The sequence below is a fragment of the Silene latifolia genome, chromosome X (genome assembly GCF_048544455.1).
Source record: "Silene latifolia isolate original U9 population chromosome X, ASM4854445v1, whole genome shotgun sequence".
Lineage (NCBI taxonomy): Eukaryota > Viridiplantae > Streptophyta > Magnoliopsida > Caryophyllales > Caryophyllaceae > Silene > Silene latifolia.
The window spans coordinates 40,399,241-40,419,039 of record NC_133537.1 but is presented as its reverse complement, the minus strand read 5'-3'; the positions used below and the strand labels follow the sequence as shown (position 1 = coordinate 40,419,039).

At 39.1% G+C, this 19,799-nt stretch overlaps 1 non-coding gene across 1 annotated transcript; it reads left to right on the top strand.

Moving 5' to 3' along the window:
• Positions 1–16,055: 16,055 nt before the first annotated feature.
• Positions 16,056–16,162, top strand: LOC141625417 (small nucleolar RNA R71). The gene has a single exon (XR_012535200.1). It is a non-coding gene; the product is annotated as a small nucleolar RNA R71 (small nucleolar RNA).
• The last annotated feature ends 3,637 nt before the right edge of the window (positions 16,163–19,799 follow it).

Genomic DNA, 19,799 nt, shown 5'->3' with positions numbered 1-19,799 from the left:
TACCAAAAATAAGATTTATAATTTCCTATTAAAACTAACCTAGGCTTGTGGTAACAGGGTCGAACCACAAGGAGGCGAATGTAATTTCTAATTGTCTAATTTAGTCTAAGGTAACAAATATGAGGGTTGATTCGATTTTGTCTATACTAATAGCAATAAAAGACAATAAACTAAATAAACGGATAAAACAGATAAAAGAAGGGGTACTAGGATGGTCGGTTCACTATAGTTTCGGCGGCAGCAAACTAAGTCGGTCTAAATTAAACACATGAGGCGGGAAACAAGAGGTCCTCTCGGTCCACTCTTAACAGATAGCATCTTTCGATCTCGCTATACCTAATATCACTAATACTGACTCTCGTCCTGAAAAGTGACTAATAATCTAAACTTTACCTATCTTTCGATCTCAGCATAGTTTAGTCATTTTAATTGTTGGTCAAACAACTGTCCCTATCTCTCGATCTAATGGGTCAGTCACATCTTAAACATTCAACTAGTCGTGTGCACTCGATTTGTCGAATAAAGAATTAAAACAATTAAAACGAATGTAAAACCTCACGAGGTCAGTCGATCGACCAGGTATGGCAGTCGATCGACTGACACGCGATTCAGTCCGCATTATTCTACGCCGCCTACACTATAATTCCCCTACATCCTAGCACAAGAAATTTAGCTACTCATAACTACAGTGAAAACAACAGTAAGATTGATCATTAAATCTAAGGAATTCATGATTAAAACTATTGAACAAATAGACAACATAAAACAATAATATCGGCTTTGGGAAACTAGCTAGCAATTTCTATAGTATCAATGCGATAAAGATAAACTGAAATAGAACAGAAGGAATACCGAAATTGCAGAGGAATTGTAACGGACTGATTAGAAGTACGAACGAAAATCCGATGCAAACCAATATTCCAAACCCTAATTATTTGATAAACTAAAACTGAATGTAAACTAGGTAAATTTCTGAATGAATATCTCTGGAAACTAGGTTACGTTATATAGCAAATATACGTAACACTTATTATTAAAACCTAAACACAATGGGCTTGCTTTTCCTCGACCTTCTTATTCACGTCTGATTAGCGGTGTGGTCGATCGACTGAGCATGGTGGTCGATCGACTGAGATGCAAAAAGTCTGTAGCGAGCTCCGTGAGTTGGTCGATCGACTGAAGGTAGTGGTCGATCGACTGCTTTAGCTGGTACTTGACTTCTATGATCTCGTGGACTTGTCTTTCGGGCCTTGAAATGCGCACCAAGCTCGTTCCTTAAGTGAATACTCCACGTCAAAATGCAATGCAGGATAGTCGGGGACGGATTTAGCTCAATTTCCGTTGAATTCTTCACATTTCTGCAATAATGTACAAAAACACGAAAGTAGACGGAAATAGGGGAAATGGTAGCTTAAACTACACAAATGAGATCTGAAATGCGTGTAAAATGAGGTATAAAACATCATATAAAAGACACGCATCAAATTTCCCCAAACCAAACCCTTGCTTGTCCCCAAGCAAGAACTAGACTCGATCTAATGACCAAATGGAACGAGTTCAATCTCAGAGCGAATTACAACATGTAAAACCTAAACCATTTTAATGCAACTAACAATCAATTAGTAATGTGAATCATGCAAACGAGTTATGACGTCGTTAAAAACTGCTGAACCATCAACCATAGAGACTAATCAAATTGGACTCTCACGGGTCGCTCATATCACACATAAGTACGGGTGAATATATAAGAGGATAGAAAGAATTCATTTTGTAAAGACTCTCACCTAACTACGACCTATAAGAACATGCCTGCAATATAAAATGAAAGTAATCTCTATAACCGTACATATGCATTCCAACCAACAAAAGACCATGACACATGCCGAGGTATATATGTGGATATGTGAGGTATGGGTAAGAAGAGGCAAAACATTTATGGAAAAGTGGAGGTACAGGTGATCAAGCTAGTACCAAAACGGAACCATATGACAGCATCCTTCTTCTTGCTCAAAATCAAACGAAACGGTGTTATAGCAAGCACAAATCTCATAATCTCTCGTATTAAAGTAATCAACTAACTCCCCATAAGATACTAATGCAACATGGGAGCAAAAATCGCCAAAAGATAAGGATTTTGAACTTATGCGAATTGATTTCTTCCGGAACTCAGTCGATCGACCAATGATGGCAGTCGATCGACCGCTTTGAACAGTACAAAACTCTTTTTTTCATTTTTTTTTTCTTTTTCATTTTTTCGAATCATTTTTTTTTTCTTTTTTTTCTTTTTCTTTCCTTTCAACTTCTTTCCTCCTTCATTTCATCTTCCCAACAAAATCTCAAATAAGAGCAAATGCTACCAAAAACTAAGTAACAATCCCAAGAACATAGACTACTAGCTTGACAAAGGACAGGCTAAATGTAGGATGTAGTAAATAGGACAAAAAGGATATTTTTGGCAGTGTGGAGTTCATGGGTAAAATGAATAAAGGGAAACCTCTACCACATGTGTCGACAGACCACAAACCGAATGCATACAGGTATTAAGCAGATTAAGTTCATATTTATGCACATTTATGTAACATGCCTCATAAGGAGTACTACTCACATTCCTAGATAAACTGGTCATAGATGTCACCAGTTATAGGCTCTAAAACTCGGAAAATGATGTAGTTTGCCAAAAATCTAAGTCAAGTCTCAAATTCAGCAAGAAATTTAACGAAAACTCGTAGATATGCACTTATACGATTCTACTAATAACATGTTAATCAAGCAAGGCTTAGGCAAAAACAGGTGCAAATGCAGTGTCATCATTGAAATACTACCGTTCCGACTCGACCTATATGCTAAAATAAACATGCATTTTTTTTGAAATTTTTGAAATTTTTCAATTTTTTTGGATTTTTGTATATATAGGAAATGAAATAAACGATGCAAAACAAAAATGTAAACGTGAATGCAAGCAAATGATATGCGACGCAAAACCCTTCCCCAAACCAAATCGCACAATGTCCCCATTGTGCAAAATCATGTAATGAAGAAAAATGGAAAACGAGAAATTGCGAGAAAATTAAGTAAATAAGACATGAAGTAAAGACTTAGAAGCTCACAAGATTTTAAGCGCAGCAAAGGAAACCTCCCCAACCCAGCGTGAGCTAGGAGGTTTCAGTAGCCAGCAGTGCTACTAATAAGTACTTGAAAAGACAAACAAAGTACCACGCATAAAACTGAGAAAGCAATAAAGAAGCGGTGATATGTGCAAAGATACGAAAATGGAAGAAATGAGAAATGAGTCGGGAAATAAAATAGAGTAGAAAACTCCCTTAATCCTGTAAAACGACCCAACACAGCAGGGGGAAGGTCGTGAACAGTCTGAATCTGAGAGCGCGTGGTCGATCGACCATAGATGGCAGTCGATCGACCAAAGTGAACAGGAACAGAAACTCCTGAGATGCGCAACTCAGTCGATCGACCATGGAAGGCAGTCGATCGACTAGGAAAGCTGCTGTAACTTTCTGATTTCTTCGTATTTGCTCAATTACTTAAGCTAATGGGGTCTAAAAACCTGCAAGTGCACAATAATACGCGCCCAAAAATTGCGCAAAACCCAAAGTAAAGTCTAAAGTACTTAAAAATCCTAAGAAACGAAATAAATGCGAAGTCTCGTGCACACAAAAGCAATAAAAAGAGTTTAAAAGCAATAAAATGTTTGTAAGGCATGTGATCAACTAATAGTTGATCAAGAACGGCCACGGTATGGCCCACTTCATCGGCTTCTGGCTACTAGAGGTAGCCTCAACGGTTCTTATCTTCTTGGCCGCACCCTTCTTAGCTTCAACATCCGCCGAACTCAACGGGTCAACAGCCTCTATATCTCCCCAGTCAATGATCTCTTCGGACACGTCAGAATCCATATCGGACTCTCTCACTTTGACCGGCTCGTCATCAACTTCCTCATCAGTGCCATAGCTAAGGAAACCAAGACCTCCTCTTTGAATGATCGGTTTCTTCACAGCTGGAGCGACTTGCGACTCTTCCTTCCCCAAACCAGCTCCTGCAATATCAGAAATAGACAAATATTCCTCCAATTTGCTCCCAATCTGGGGCGGAGGGGTTATGACAGGAATAGGAGTAGAGACAGGCATATCAGGAAGCACAAAGTATGATTTCTTTTCAGAAACCGTGTTACAGGTGACAGGCCACATGGGGTCCTTCTTCCTAGCTGTTTGGGCGAAGACAATAGAATGCTTCCCCACTTTGAAGGTCAGGGTCCCAGAACCAACATCAATAACTACACCAGCAGTGTGCATAAATGGCCTACCTAGAATGATAGGTATGTGGGCATCCTCAGGCATATCTAGGACCACAAAGTCTACGGGGAAGAAAAACTTCCCTATTTGCACAGGGATGTCTTCTAGGACTCCTATAGGCTGGACCGCAGATCGGTCGGCCATCTGCACTGTCATGTCTGTGACTGCAAACCTAGTCAATTTTAGCTTCCTAGCAAGACTCAAGGGCATGACGCTAATGCTAGCTCCTAGGTCACATAATGCCTTCTCCATAGAGAAGGTACCTATAATACAAGGAACGGAAAAGCTACCCGGGTCCTCTAGCTTATGGGGTGCAGTGTGGGTCAGATAAGAACAAGTTTCCTCAGTCAGTGCAACAGTATGCACGGTTTCAAGTGACCTCTTTTTAGAAAGCAATTGCTTTATGAACTTCATATAAGTGGCACTTGATTCACTAATTCAAGGAAAGGTACTTGTACGTTAAGACTACGAACAACATTTTCAAATTTACTGAAAGATACATGTTCCTTTGTCGGCACTAATCGCTCCGGATATGGGGCTGTAAGAAGTAGCTTAGCCCTCTCCTCTAAATCACGCATGCCGGCATCAGTGGACTTAGGCTGAAAGTCCACTACCTTCTCTTTATTGAAGCTTGAACCCTCTTCAGACCGTCTCAAATATGAGCCATTGACCGACATTGGGTCGAACTTCGGAATCGGGACGGACCCATCAGCACTCGGGTCTTGCCCCAATACTTTCGGAGTTGTCGCACCCCGAAATAAGTGGTCTCTCAAATTATTGGGCATTGGAGGACGAAATTTCTCAATATCAGCAGTGGCCTCAGTCGATCGACCACCTTACTCAGTCGATCGACTGAGATCTATAGTTCCAGAAGCTCCTGTAACCCGCACTTCAGTCGATCGACTGGGTACATCAGTCGATCGACTGATATACCTGGTAGACGCCTTTTTCTTTGTATTACTCGTTACAGCTTTATTCTGACTCGGTTTCACCTCATTCTTTTCAGGGGCATCCTCGACCATAGCAGGCCCCTCCAGGGTAGACCCACTCCTCAAAGTAATGGCATTTAGGGTCTCTTTCTGGTCAGTTTGAGTCGGTAAGTGTCCCGGAGCTCGAGTGGTACTCTTTCTAGCCAATTGAGCAATTTGGCTTTCTAAAAGTTTCATTCCGGCCTCTCTAGCTTGGGACTCCTTTTGCAACATGTTCTTCAACTCAGCAAACTCGGAATTTTGGGATTGTTGCTGCTGCGGCACATAGGGAGGTTTTTGATATTGTTGTTGCTTATGGTGAGGGGGCACATAGGCTTGCTGCTACTGCTGCTGTGGAGGTGGAGTTGGATTTAGGACATTCTGGCTACTTCACCTCAAGTTGGGATGAACATTAGGCTCATAGTAGGTGTTTTTCTGCCTATAGTGTTGAAAGGCAGCACAAGACTCGAAAGGACTAGGACAATTCTCTGAGACATGTCCCTCAGCTCCACACCTTCTGAAGACGAAAGGACCGTCTGACACAGCATTTACTTGGTAAATATCTCCTTTTGAAGCTTCTCCCAGTTCATACTTGTCAAATCTCGCAGTGAGAGCTTCAAGTGCAGCTACAGAAGGAGATTCGGCACTCCTCCTTTGATTCCCCGTGGAATTCCCATACTCAGCCTTGTGGGTGGCTAAGTCATCAATGATCTTCCACCCCTTAGTCTCTCCCATATTCTCAAAGAAATCGGCCATTGGTCGCAAAGATCCATAATAGCCCTCGATCGTCATACGACCCGTTATAGAACCGATTGCAAAGACTCCATTTTTCGAACCCATGGTGCAAAGTATGGTTCGCACTTTGACTTCTTGAAACGAACCCATGCTTCATGAAAATTCTCATCCGGCCCTTGTTTAAAGCTCGTGATCCGAGCTCTAATGGCATTCGTCTTCGAGGCGGAGAAGTACTTTTTATAAAATGCCGGGCTAAGGAATTCCGATCGGTGATCCCATGAGCGGCTCGGTCCAGATCTCATCTACCACTCCCTTGCAAAGATCACGGAGTGAGAATATTAACATGGTCTCCTTTATCTCGGTCCTGGGTCACACCGGTCGGCGGGGGTATAGAGCGAGAAGAATCGATAAATATCTCCATATGCTTGGTCGCATCTTCATTTGCAGCTCCCCGAATCGGTTCCTCTCAACTAGGTTGATATAGGAAGGCTTTGGTTCGAATTTCCTATTAGCTCCGGGTAATTCGAATCCCTTGTAAAGATTTTCTACTGTCACTCGAATGACTTGCTATAGTTGCTTCTTCAGCCATGACTGGAATTTCTGGAGAAGTGACTGTCTCAGCTGAAGAAATAGAAGCAGGAGATGTAGGTGGATCTTCCTCGAACAGATTGTTCTCGTAGTAACTTGACAGAGTACTCAGCTCTTCCTCTGTCGGCAATACCCTTGATGATCGTCTCAACTCGCGCAAGGATTTCTCAATCTCAGGATTGAACGGTACTAGTTCACCACCCTGTGACCTGCGCATAAGAAGAAACTACAAAAAGAATATAAGAAAAGTTTAAGGAACAGGTGTCCCTTAAACTAAGAAAGACTAAATAAAAACAACTTAAAATTAGAACAATTGCCTCCCCGGCAACGGCGCCAAAATTTGATACCCGTCGTTGTGAGTACCAAAAATAAGATTTATAATTTCCTACTAAAATTAACCTAGGCTAGTGGTAACAGGGTCGAACCACAAGGAGGAGAATGTAATTTCTAATTGTCTAATTTAGTCTAAGGTAACAAATATGAGGTTTGATTCGATTTGGTCTATACTAATAGCAATAAAAGACAATAAACTAAATAAACGGATAAAACAGATAAAAGAAGGGGTACTAGGATGGTCGGTTCACTATAGTTTCGGCGGCAGCAAACTAAGTCGGTCTAAATTAAACACATGAGGCGGGAAACAAGAGGTCCTCTCGGTCCACTCTTAACAGATAGCATCTTTCGATCTCGCTATAACTCCTATAAGTCCCTAATATCACTAATACTGACTCTCGTCCTGAAAAGTGACTAATAATCTAAACTTTACCTATCTTTCGATCTCAGCATAGTTTAGTCATTTTAATTGGTGGTCAAACAACTGTCCCTATCTCTCGGTCTAATGGGTCAGTCACATCCTAAACATTCAACTAGTCGTGTGCACTCGATTTGTCGAATAAAGAATTAAAACAATTAAAACGAAAGTAAAACCTCACGAGGTCAGTCGATCGACCAGGTATGGCAGTCGATCGACTGACACGCGATTCAGTCCGCATTATTCTACACCGCCTACACTATAATTCCCCTACATCCTAGCACAAGCAATTTAGCTACTCATAACTACAGTGAAAACAACAGTAAGATTGATCATTAAATCTAAGGAATTCATGATTAAGACGATTGGACAAATAGACAACATAAAACAACAATATCGGCTTTGGGAAACTAGCTAGCAATTTCTATACTATCAATGCGATAAAGATAAACTGAAATAGAACAGAAGGAATACCGAAATTGCAGAGGAATTGTAACGGACTGATTAGAAGTATGAACGAAAATCCGATGCAAACCAATATTCCAAACCCTAATTATTTGATAAACTAAAACTGAATGTAAACTAGGTAAATTTCTGAATAAATATCTCTGGAAACTAGGTTACGTTATATAGCAAATATACGTAACACTTATTATTAAAACCTAAACACAATGGGCTTGCTTTTCCTTGACCTTCTTATTCACGTCTGATTAGCGGTGTGGTCGATCGACTGAGCATGGTGGTCGATCGACTGAGATGCAGTGTACAGTAGCTTCTGGAGCCCGTGAGTTGGTCGATCGACTGAAGGTAGTGGTCGATCGACTGCTTTAGCTGGTACTTGACTTCTATGATCTCGTGGACTTGTCTTTCGGGCCTTGAAATGCGCACCAAGCTCGTTCCTTAAGTGAATACTCCACGTCAAAATGCAATGCAGGATACTCGGGGACGGATTTAGCTCAATTTCCGTTGAATTCTTCACATTTCTGCAATAATGTACAAGAACACGAAAGTAGACGGAAATAGGGGAAATGGTAGCTTAAACTACACAAATGAGCTCTGAAATGCGTGTAAAATGAGGTATAAAACATCATATAAAAGACACGCATCACTTGGTCCACCCCGATTGAGGTGGGGTGTCCCCGTTCGGGATCGTGGTATTTTTTTTTTTGGCTTTAATTGAAACACGGGATAAGGTGTATCATTCTATCAATACTCAGCATACCCGACGGTACTATCTCTTCCTTCTCCTCTCATTTTCTTCTTCATTTCTTCACTAAAATCACATTAAAACATCATTTCCATCATCAAGATTCAAGGTCTGTTCATCATTCATCAACATCAAGTAAGTTTCTACCTCTTTTCTCTTTGATTTCATGCATTCTAATCAATTTAATCCAATTTCTCAAACCGTAACTCAATTTGGGGGTGATACCGTCGTCAGGTACCAAAAATAAAATACCTAGTTACACTAACAGAAGCTAGCAGTAAGTAGGGTCGATCTCCACGGGGAGGCGGTCACTATCCACTTGTCTACTCGGTCTGTCTAAGGTCACAGTGAGGATTTGATTGTTTTGACTAAACTAACGAGATTAAGGCAAGAGAAATAGAGATAAGAGAAATTAAGCAGAGGGAAAGGAAACTAGGATATCGGTTCATCAATGAACGTCAATTAATTGCAGTTAAAGTCACAGATTAGTCGACGTGTCGGTCTAAGGGGCGACGAATATCTTCTTCTGGTGTCAATTCGCCCTAAAATACTATTAGCTTAGCTTCCGCCCTCACTAAAGCATTCTATTGTTCACCGCGGGTCTCACCCCTTCCAACCTTCTAGTCTAGGTTAAGGCTTACCAAGGTTAAAAAGGCTAAGTGCATCGATTCAAATAGCTAGATACAATTAAAGCAGTGATTAACAACATACACTTAACAACAACGACAATCTGTAAAATAATTAGCAATTGACATCGGTTTATTGACTCCCTAATCCCAGTAGGGAAAAATTAACTAGACATGGTAAAGGAAAGAACAGAAATAAAGGGAAGAGAAATAAACATTAAATAAAGAAGAAGAGGGAAAAAGAGAGAATTACAGTAGATCCGGAAAAAGAAAGGAAATTATTCAACAGTAGAAAAGGGAAAAGAAAAGTATTGTAAAGATGGGGGAGAGAGTTACAAATGACGTCTCTCGTTCCTATTTATAAGAAATAGGATTATTTATTTGACCTAATACGAAAAAGGATTAAGAAAAGCCCGAGCCCACAGCAAACCACTCGATCGATTCACTTTGACTTCAGCAGCTCATAACTTTGTTAGTTTCCGCCTTGACTTGGTTATTTAGCTTCCGAAATGACTTCACGCATCCCAAGACAGCTACATTTCCGCTCCAAAATCACTCTTCCTCTAAATGCATGCAAAACGGACGGTAAAAGGCTTGATTTCACTACTTTCTGGTCCATTCCTGCAAATAGAACAAAAGAAACCAAGTAGAATATTCGGGGCATTTCGTAGCATAAAACTACGATAATAGCATAGAAATACGTGCATAAAAAGGCCTAAAAGGACTATATAAAAGGCACGTTTAAAATCTCCCCAAACCAAACCTTTACTCGTCCTCGAGTAAACTAAATGCAAACTAATGGAACGGAAAAGATAACTCATAGCCAGCTACAAATCCCCACTTAAACCAATTTTAATGTAAGCAAACTAACACTTATAGCAGAGCAGTCAAATGCAAACGAGTTATAGGATGTTTATAAAATAGCTGAGTCGTCGACCTTGCAAGGCCTTTAATAGTGGACTCTCACGGGTCACTCTTCTCTCATGAAGCAAAGGGTAAGCATATATGTGCAAGAGAGAAAGAAATATAGTCGCTCACCTAAACTACGACCCACATAAACATGCATGTAGCTAATATGATAGACAATTCTAACTACCACACATACCTTCCAACCAAACAAGGTCCTGTCACAGCCGAGGGCTTACAAAAATATGGTAAAGTGAGGCAATGGGTAAGAAAAGGCAAAACAGTTAATGGGAATGTGAAGGTATAGGCGGCGAAGTTAATACCTAAACAAAACAATATAACAACATCCATTCTTACTCAATTAGAGAATTAAGCACATGCGCCCTTCATTTGGCACAAAAACTCACCAAACCAAACTGAAAGTACTCCTCAATAAATGTAAATAAAGCATTGGAGTAAAAAGAAAGTTGAGGGGAAAAAAAGAAAAAATGATGAAAAGAAAGAAAAAAAATGATGTGAAAAAGAATGAAAGAATGAAAAAAAAAAAAGCATGATTTGAATTGAAAAAAAAAAAAGATGAATTAAGAAACTCTTATGTTCTTATTCATGAAATATTGGAGAGTATTCTTATAGTGAAAGAAGTCATTATATTGTTGTTTTTGGATTCTAAATATTGGGTTTAGTTTTGGGATTGAGTATCCTTACACTTGGTTGTTGCTAGTTTAACTTAACTCCACATACCATAATTCATATGTTCCCCTTACTTACCCATTATATATTGCCTTCTTCTACCCATTGGCTTCTTTTACAGGCTGGCATTTGATTGTTTTTGACTTGTGATTTGAAATGACTACCATATTAGATTGCGCGCACACTCTCATGAGTCGAGGATAGGTGAGTGCTACTCACATAACAATCCTTTCACATATAATGAGTATTGACTGAATCGTGAGAGTCCAAAGTCAAAAAGATCATGCAAGGGCAGAAAACGTTTATTTGAAGTCGTTAATGCTACGCCGCCATGTAAATCTCGTCCACGTTTTTGCATTATCCTTATGCCCATGTTGTTTCGGGTTTTGAATCATGATTCTTATAGCTTGTTTTAGGATATTGCGATTGATGGGATATGTTTGCTTGCTTGAGGACAAGTAAGAGTTTAGCATGGTGTAGTTTGATGTGTCCATTTTATATATGATTTTACCCCTTATTTTAGCTCGGTTTTGATTGAATATCACACTTTTATTAGTGTAATTGTGAGTTAATTCCGTGTTCTAGTGTCTTTGCTTGTTTTTATTGTATTTTGTAGGAAATATAGCTTTTATAGCTTTTTCCCGTCGAATGCGCAAGCACTAAGAGATCACGAGGCAAAAAGAAACATGACATGCAAAAGGAAGGGCATTTTGGAGAAAACGGAGTAAAGGAATCCCGGGCATGAAGGAATGAGAGCATGGGTTGATACAAAATGAAGAAATGGAAGTCAAGCCCAAACAAAGTCCAAAGACCAAGTCAAACTTGCAAACATAAGATGCTAAATGATGCTCTAAACCAAGGAATAGAGCATTAAGTTTGACCATAGGATGCCATTTGGTATTTAATCAAGAATTAAAGGCATTAAATCAGAAATCCTACGACCCCGATAGGGGTGGCCTGTCCCCGATCGGGGCGCTCTTGCTCATTGAATTTTACGTTTTGCCCCTATTACTATAAATAGGGGCCTTAATCCGTCATTAGGGGATATCTTTTTTCAATCTTTTACATCCTTCATACACTCTTAAGCACACAATTCTCTTAGTTTTCATTAGTTTACATTTTGATAAGCATTTCCTTTGTCATAAAAAAATTTCTTAAGCATTTGGTTCTTATAATATAATCTTTCCATTTAAAGTCATTTGGGTTTGTTATTCAAGTTATTCTTATTCAAGTTCCAAGTTCTCCTTTTACGGTAATTTCGATTCTTGTTTATTTCCTTAAATCGTTCTTCGTCATCGTTATTTCCTAGTTTACATTATTGTTATTAGCATTAGCATTGTTAGTTTGTTATTACATTTCATTATCAAGTTACTATCACCATTAGTTTATTTCATAGCATTTCCATTTACATTTCTTATCACTAGCAGTTTCATTATTTCATATGTTATCTTTGTTTAGTTTATTCATAATTCTTAACATTTTATTTAGTTATATTTCCATTATTATCATGTTTATCATTTCATATATTGTTATTAGTTTAATTTCCATCATGAGTGAGTAGTTTCATATGTCTAGCAATTAGCAAAGCCATGCATAGTTAATATTTGTAAATGTTAAATTAGGATGATATAATATTGTTTAATAGTTTCTATCACATGTTTTTTTTATTTGCTAATCTTTGATAATTGATCTTTATCTTTGATTAATTTGTTAATTCACTTTTATAAGTCAAGAGCCACGAAAATGAATTCGACTAAGCATGTTTTTGTAGACCGACCTAGTCATAGCGAGAGCTCGTTAGGACCCATTATATGGTTGACAATAAGGCCGATAGGTGGTTGTCATAAGACCTAAACAAATGACAATGTTATCTATTCGGAGTTTAACATGGACATCTACATATTTGCATGTGTGACCCGGCTCCCCTAGACTCTCTTTTATCATATTAATTTACATCATTTTATTTGCAAGCTTAAGCTATCAAACCAACCAAACAATTGATTCTACTTATAGCATTTCATAACGCAATTCTCGTCTCCTTGTGTTCGACCCCTACTTTACTACATTAATTTTTTAGCCAAGTTTAGGGTATCTTTGATTAGGTTGCGACATCCTATCACTTGACAATTTCTTTTCAATCAACAATCAAGCAATTAATCAAACCCAATTGTAAAATCTTCAAATTTTCAAAATACTAAAACCCTAGGTTTGGGTGAGTCAAGTTTTGGGTCATTTGTGTAATTTGAAGGTTAAAAATCGGTGTTGGAGTTGATTAAATATGCCAAGGATGAATTTCCAACAAATTTGAGATGATTTGGTTGAGATTTGAGTGAGTTTGAATATGGGTAATTGGTGTTTTTGTGCGAAAAGGGGTTTTGTGTTTGAGAATTGGGGAAGAATGAAGAAAAATAAGAAGGGAACCCGTGTTATAGCTGACGTGAACAGTAGAGCTCAAGCGGGTTATAGGTGAGCTCGGCCGGATTCTCTGGCAAGGCTTGGAGTTGTTCCGTAAATCTACCCGGATTAAGGCAGTGATCGGGGCGGATTGCTCGGACTCGGGCGGGTTTCTGCTGGGCTCGCCCGGATTCCTTCGCATGAATTCGCCTTGGCTTATTTGATCCTATAATCCGCCTGTCTTTTCCAATGGTAGCTCGACTCCTTTGTTTATGCATAGGGACCCTTCATTAAGTGTGGGGCAATCGTAATACGCATGAATAAGCATCCCCATACTTCATTTTTACTTCTTCTACACACTCAAAACACAATTTAGCAAACCCTCCCTTACTCACGCTCATTATGAACATGCAAATTAACTAAATGCAAAGTTAACTTATTGAAATGCAAGTTAAAGGGTTAGTGTAATTACAAATGGTGGTTTAGAGAGGACTCCACCAAACTCCTCTCATTGTTGAGCTTGTCATGGGGGAAAATCGAGGACGTTGTTGATGTTGCTCAACGTCTCATGGAAGTAATCGAACACTTGTTCACATTTGTTAAATAAATCTCAAGAAGACTTGGGTGAATTTTGGTCATCATGAGCCAAAAATCCTTTCTCATAGAAGCTTGGATCGGGATTAATATATCTTTCATTGTAGTTAAATACCATCGCATTGCCAACATAAGGATTGAATAATTCTTCAAATTCGTCGTGCCGAAGGCCGTTCACTTCTTCGGTTTTGCCTTTCATTGGATCAATTTCATTTCTAAAACTAGCAACCACTTCTTTCATATAATCATTTGGACTTTTGAGGTCCATTTCTTGTACCTTACAACCCGGAACGTCCAAGGTTGCATTCTTGTCATTGAGCTTGTCAAATATGTCTAGCTCACCATAGATAGAAATCTCTATTTCATCAACCTCTTCTCTCCAAGTTGGAGGTTCCACCTTGCTTTTCTCAATAGGAGGCTCATCGTTTGGATGAGGTTCAACTTTGTCATTCATATCATTAGGAGCATGGTCAACCATAAAGCATGGTTCCTCTAGATTAGGAGATTTCATCACTTTGATTAGTTTGAAGGTTATCCTTTCGTCACCTATTTCCAAGGTGAACATTCCGTTTTTCACATCTATTACCACTCCGGCGGTGTGTAAGAATGGTCTTCTCAAGATGATTGGGATATGCGAATCTTCCGCCATGTCTACGATAACAAATTCAACGGGAATGAAGAACTTCCCCACCCTACATCCTCCAAGACTCCTAGGGGTCTCTTTGTAGAGCGATCCGCCATTTGAAGTGTCATACTTGTGCATTTTAGCTCTCCCATCCCAAGTTAATTTGTACAAACCAAAGAAGGCATCACACTTACACTTGCTCCAAGGTCACAAAGTGCGTTCTCAAGTCTTGTATCTCCAATTGTGCAAGGGACGATAGAGAAAGTCCCGGGATATTGTAATTTTGGTGGTGAAGTACCTTGTAGGATAGCACTAGAAGCATCGGCAAAAGCAATTATTTTCATTTGACCAATGGACTTTTTCTTTGGAAGGATGTCTTTCATGTATTTCGCATAAGCCGACACATGGATAATCAACTCGGTGAAGGGAATAGAGACTTTCAAATTCTTCACAATTTCCATGAATTTCCCAAGTTGCTTATCCATCTTAGGCTTTATTTGCCTTCTTGGAAATGGTAGCCTAATGACAACAGGCTCCTCATCAACCTCCTTCTTCTTCTTCTTCTTCTTCTTCTTCTTCTTCTTCTTCTTCTTCTTCTTCTTCTTCATTGTTCCCTCTCATCATTGCTTACATCTACCGCCTTCTCGCTATTTTTCCTTGAACTACCTTTATCTTTTTTCTCCAAACCCTTGTCATCTATCTTGCTCCTCACTTCAACAATAATCTCTTCACTCGGCACCATAGGACTCTCATATTGGGTCTTACTTCTTAAGTGGATATCATGAGCCGTCTCATTTATTGGGGGTGGATTACCTTAAGGAGGTAATTGTCCCTTTTGTCTTTGAGAACTTGATAAAGCCATTTGAGATATTTGAGTCTCAAGCATCTTGTTGTGTGCAAGGATATTGTTGATGGTGATATCTTTTGCGTGGCTATCCTTTTGCATTTGAGCAAAGAATTCTTGTTGGTTCTTTTGTATTTGGGGAACCGCCTTTTGAACATCAAAGGTTGGGTCATTGGGTTGGGTATATGAGGGTTGGTTTTGGAATCCTTGGTTTTGGTTGTAGAAAGGTATTTGCAAAGGATTTCTTAATGGAGGTGGGTTGTATGTTGGTTGTGGGTTTTGAACATTTGGACTTTTGTATGAGAGGTTTGGGTGGTACTTGGTATTTTCATTGTAAAGTTTTGAGTATGGAGTACCATTCTTGTATGTTTGGAAAGTATTCACTTGCTCAATTGTTCCTGTACGTTCTTGTTGGTTATGCCCCAAGGTTTCACAACTTTCACATATTCCACTTGGGATTGATGGCGTCATAACCATGGCATTCACTTGATGAATTATTGGTTGCTTTGGTGAGATAGAAGCCTTCTTCACTTCTTCTATGGCTTGTTTGAACTTTAAATTCATAGTGTCCATGTGAGAGCTTAGTTGTGCACCAAAGTCGGCACTAAGTTGTGTCACGGAATCCACTTTATGTCGGCCTCCTCCAGTAGCCTTTATAGGTCTACCATATTGAGAGCTATAGGTAGTCATATCTTCAATCTTCGCCCAAGTTTGGTTGTCATCTACTTCGGTAAACATGCCATTAGAGCCCATGTTCAACACATTTCTTGAATCCTCCTAGAGTACATTCCAAAATTGTTGGACTAGAAACCACTCACTAAGGCTGTGGTGAGGACAAGATCGACAAGTGACCTTGAAACGCTCCCAGGCCTCATATAGTGACTCCTCATCTCTTTGCCTACATCCCGTAATTTGAGCCCGAAGCATGTTAGTCTTCTCCGATGGGTAAAACTTCTTGTAAAAAGCTAAAGCAAGCTTTTTCTATGAATCGATGGCAAGAGTAGCTTTGTCCAATCTTTTTAACCATTGCTTTGCGGATCTTATCAATGAGAAGGGAAAGAGTGCCCATCGAATTTGATCTTGAGTCACACCCGTTTGAGAGATAGCTTCACAATAATCACAAAAGGTTTCTATGTGAAGATGCAGATCCTCACTTGGCATCCCCTCGAAATGGCTTTTTTTAACTAAGTGAATGAAATCAGATTTTGCTATGAAGTTTCCCGTTAGGTGTGTGGGTGTAGGTGTGCCATTGGGTAGGCTATCCTTGGTAGGTACAGAATATGATGAAAATTTAGGCATGGTTGATTGATTTTGTGAGTTGTGTAGGGGATTTGGTTGTGGGTTGTTTTGTGGCTCCCTTGCAAATGGATTAACAAACTTAATCCCAATGTCAACTCAGCCTCTATATTTAAAAGAACTTTATCCCTCCATGATTAAAGTAGATCTTCCCCTGGTTCTTCCTCTCCTTATGTTTCTCAAAGTTCTTTCAATTTCCGGATCAACTGGTAGCGGATTACTACGACTTGATCTTCTGAACATGCAACAAACAACACTAGAGGAAGAATTAGCACTACCTTAAGGAACTAGGTTCCCTAAGGCCTAAACAAAGTTACTACTAAAAATACAAACAAAACAAATCACACCGTCCCCGGCAACGGCACCATTTTTTATAGAGCTTAGTCGTTATAGCTATCAAAACAATATTTTATCTCAACAAACAACTTTAGCAAAGTGGTAAGTAGAGGTCGAACCCAATGGACGGTAGCTTTGTATTATGCAAGTTACGGGGTGTTTAAGGTAGTAACAAGGGGTGTCACGATTGATTGGTAAGGTAAGATATCAACTAACAACTACTAGCAAATAAAAGTAAAGAAATGAAAACAAAACAAGTATGTAATAGGAGCGTAAACAATTGATTAACGACACTAGGAGTTATGGGATCATAGGGGTAATCAAGTAGTAGATCTAAGGGTATGAGTTTGGTTATTTGGTCAAAGTCATTATAGAATAGGGCCGGAATTTTTGGTCCTACGGCTAATAGGTCGAGTTGGGTTAGCTTTACACCCGATCTTCCTAGTAGTCTTAGTTCATGGTCTAACAATCCTCGAGTGAATTGGTTTATATCTTACAAGGGTTGTTGAATGAGCAAATAATCATGCAAGGTCGTCAATCACAGATTTCATCAAACATAACATGTGCATTAAACCTAGAACTACAACAACACAATTTGATCAACCAAATCAACTCATTGAGAGATGGATCTACCCTTTAGTCATCCCCTAATCCCCCATTAAATCTAGCTAAAGGACTAATCACTCATTATCATGGAGGTCATGCAATTAATGGTGTCAAACATCAAAGCAAGAGGAAACATGAAGAATAAGTGAAGTAATTAACAAGGATTAACAAGTAATTAAGTAAAAGAGTAAACGGGTAAAGAAAGGTACCAACTTTAAGGAGATGAGCAATAATAATGAAGGAAATAAAGAAGAAACCCTTAAATTAATGAAGAATTGTCACCTTTTTCAAATACAACCCAATAATTGTTCAACAATAAGACTAGATCTAAGCTTGAATGTGGAAAGATTAAAGAACAATAAAGGAAAGATTAAAGTAACTAAATGTGATTAAGGTAGTTATTCCTAATTAACCCTCTAATGATCTCTATCCTCCCTAATGAGGAATGAAGGGTTTTTATACTAATAGAAGAATTAAAGGCTAATTAGATATTTTTGAAGCTTGGAAGGCAAGGTGGACGTCTAAGGGAGCCGCCCTGATTGGCTGAGGAGCTGCCCGGTGTAGGGTAATATCCGTATAAAACCCTTTCTTTATAGGATTATAACGCAAAATTTATATGTAGTTTATAGTCATAAAACGAAAATAACAAGGAAACGATAAAGATTAGAAATAACCTTCGGTCCTAGTGCAAAAGGCAATGAGAGATCAAAGCAGACCTCCTCCTAAACGATGCACCCAAGATAGTCCGAGATATGCCCTTGTGCTAGAGAGAATCCCCTAATTGCCTTGCAATATCGAGGGGATTGTTTTGTGAGTTTGTGTTGGATGAGAGATCCGGAATTCGGGAGGCACAATTCCCAAAACCCTAATAATTTTTTTAGCAAATGAATTGTTAGGTTAGACAAGAGGGAAAAACTCCCCTTTTGTCTATGCAAGCCTCGGCCAAACCGAGTGAGAGGAGAGAAATGGGCTTTTCATTTCCTCTTCACTTAAACTCGTGGTCCGGTCCATAATTCGCTAAGTGTATATGACGCGGTTTCATTATAAACTGTTATCGGTTATCGGAAATTAAGGCATCAACTAATAATACGGGTTAGTTGAATTATTAATACATGTCCGACAAAACAGTATTGTATAATTATATTCAATATACATTTAATTAAATATAAAACGCTTATATTCAATTTTACAAATTAATTGCTTAATTTGCCTTAGCCATTTTTATTTAATCCGTATTAAATAAAATATCTCAACATCACATATTAGACTAATTACTAGTCAAATAACTCGGACTAACTGGTTAGTCAAATTTGGCATCTACATGACTGTATTTTCATACCGTCACATCTCTCAAACGTATCCTATAGGTGTGACTTTTAGGGACCAGTTGATCACCGCCATCTGTATGACAATAACGTCAAACTTATCTAGCAAGCCAACCGTTATTGATAAACGTGGACCAACTGATTATGATACAAAGTATACCCTTTGATCCTCATAGAGATTTATAAGTCCTTGCACTAACTGTTAAGGACACCAACCCCAACAAGCTCCCACTTGTCCGTACAAGTGTATGTGCAATGACGTTATCCGCACTAACTGGAGGACACAGCTCCAACAAACTCCCACTTGTCCGTACAAGTGTATGTGCGATAACCGATTCTCATATTCATTTAAAATTTCTCCCACTCAATGTAAAACAATTTGCAGATCTGGATCCGCAAAGGTCGTATTTTAAAATCGATCTGGATCTAGAGTGGTTTCCCCGACTAGAGAGTAACTTAACTGATAAAACGAATCCGTATCCGAGCATGGCCATGCATTTCGATTCTGACTCCTCGAGTGGCCCTGAGAAACATCGAGTACACGATAAAGGCTGAATATTTCCTTCAACTCGAACTCCTTCCGATCTAAGCACGACATGAAATGACCCGAAAAAATCTACTTGGCCCCCTGTTACGGATGACCGTGAGAAAGAAACCAAAGTCACCCAAAATCTGCCTTAGTCTCAAGAGACAGTCGATAGTCAAAAGAATCGACTCTTAGGATCACCATGGAGGTCCTATCCACGACCGGGCACCGAATGTTATAAAACATTTAGGACTCCACGTCGATGTCACAATTGTGTCCTACGAAATATCCGTATAAATCGCCTCTGTGATTGGTCAGTCCACTGGTTGACTTATGGCTCGTTGAACCCACCATCAACCAACGTCACAAAATAATTGCCAGAGTTATCAGCTCATGTGGGCAATTAAGGACTGAAAAATATAATGTTTGTTCAGTTCACTTTGTCGTGTTCAAAATTTGTCGTACAAATCCACAT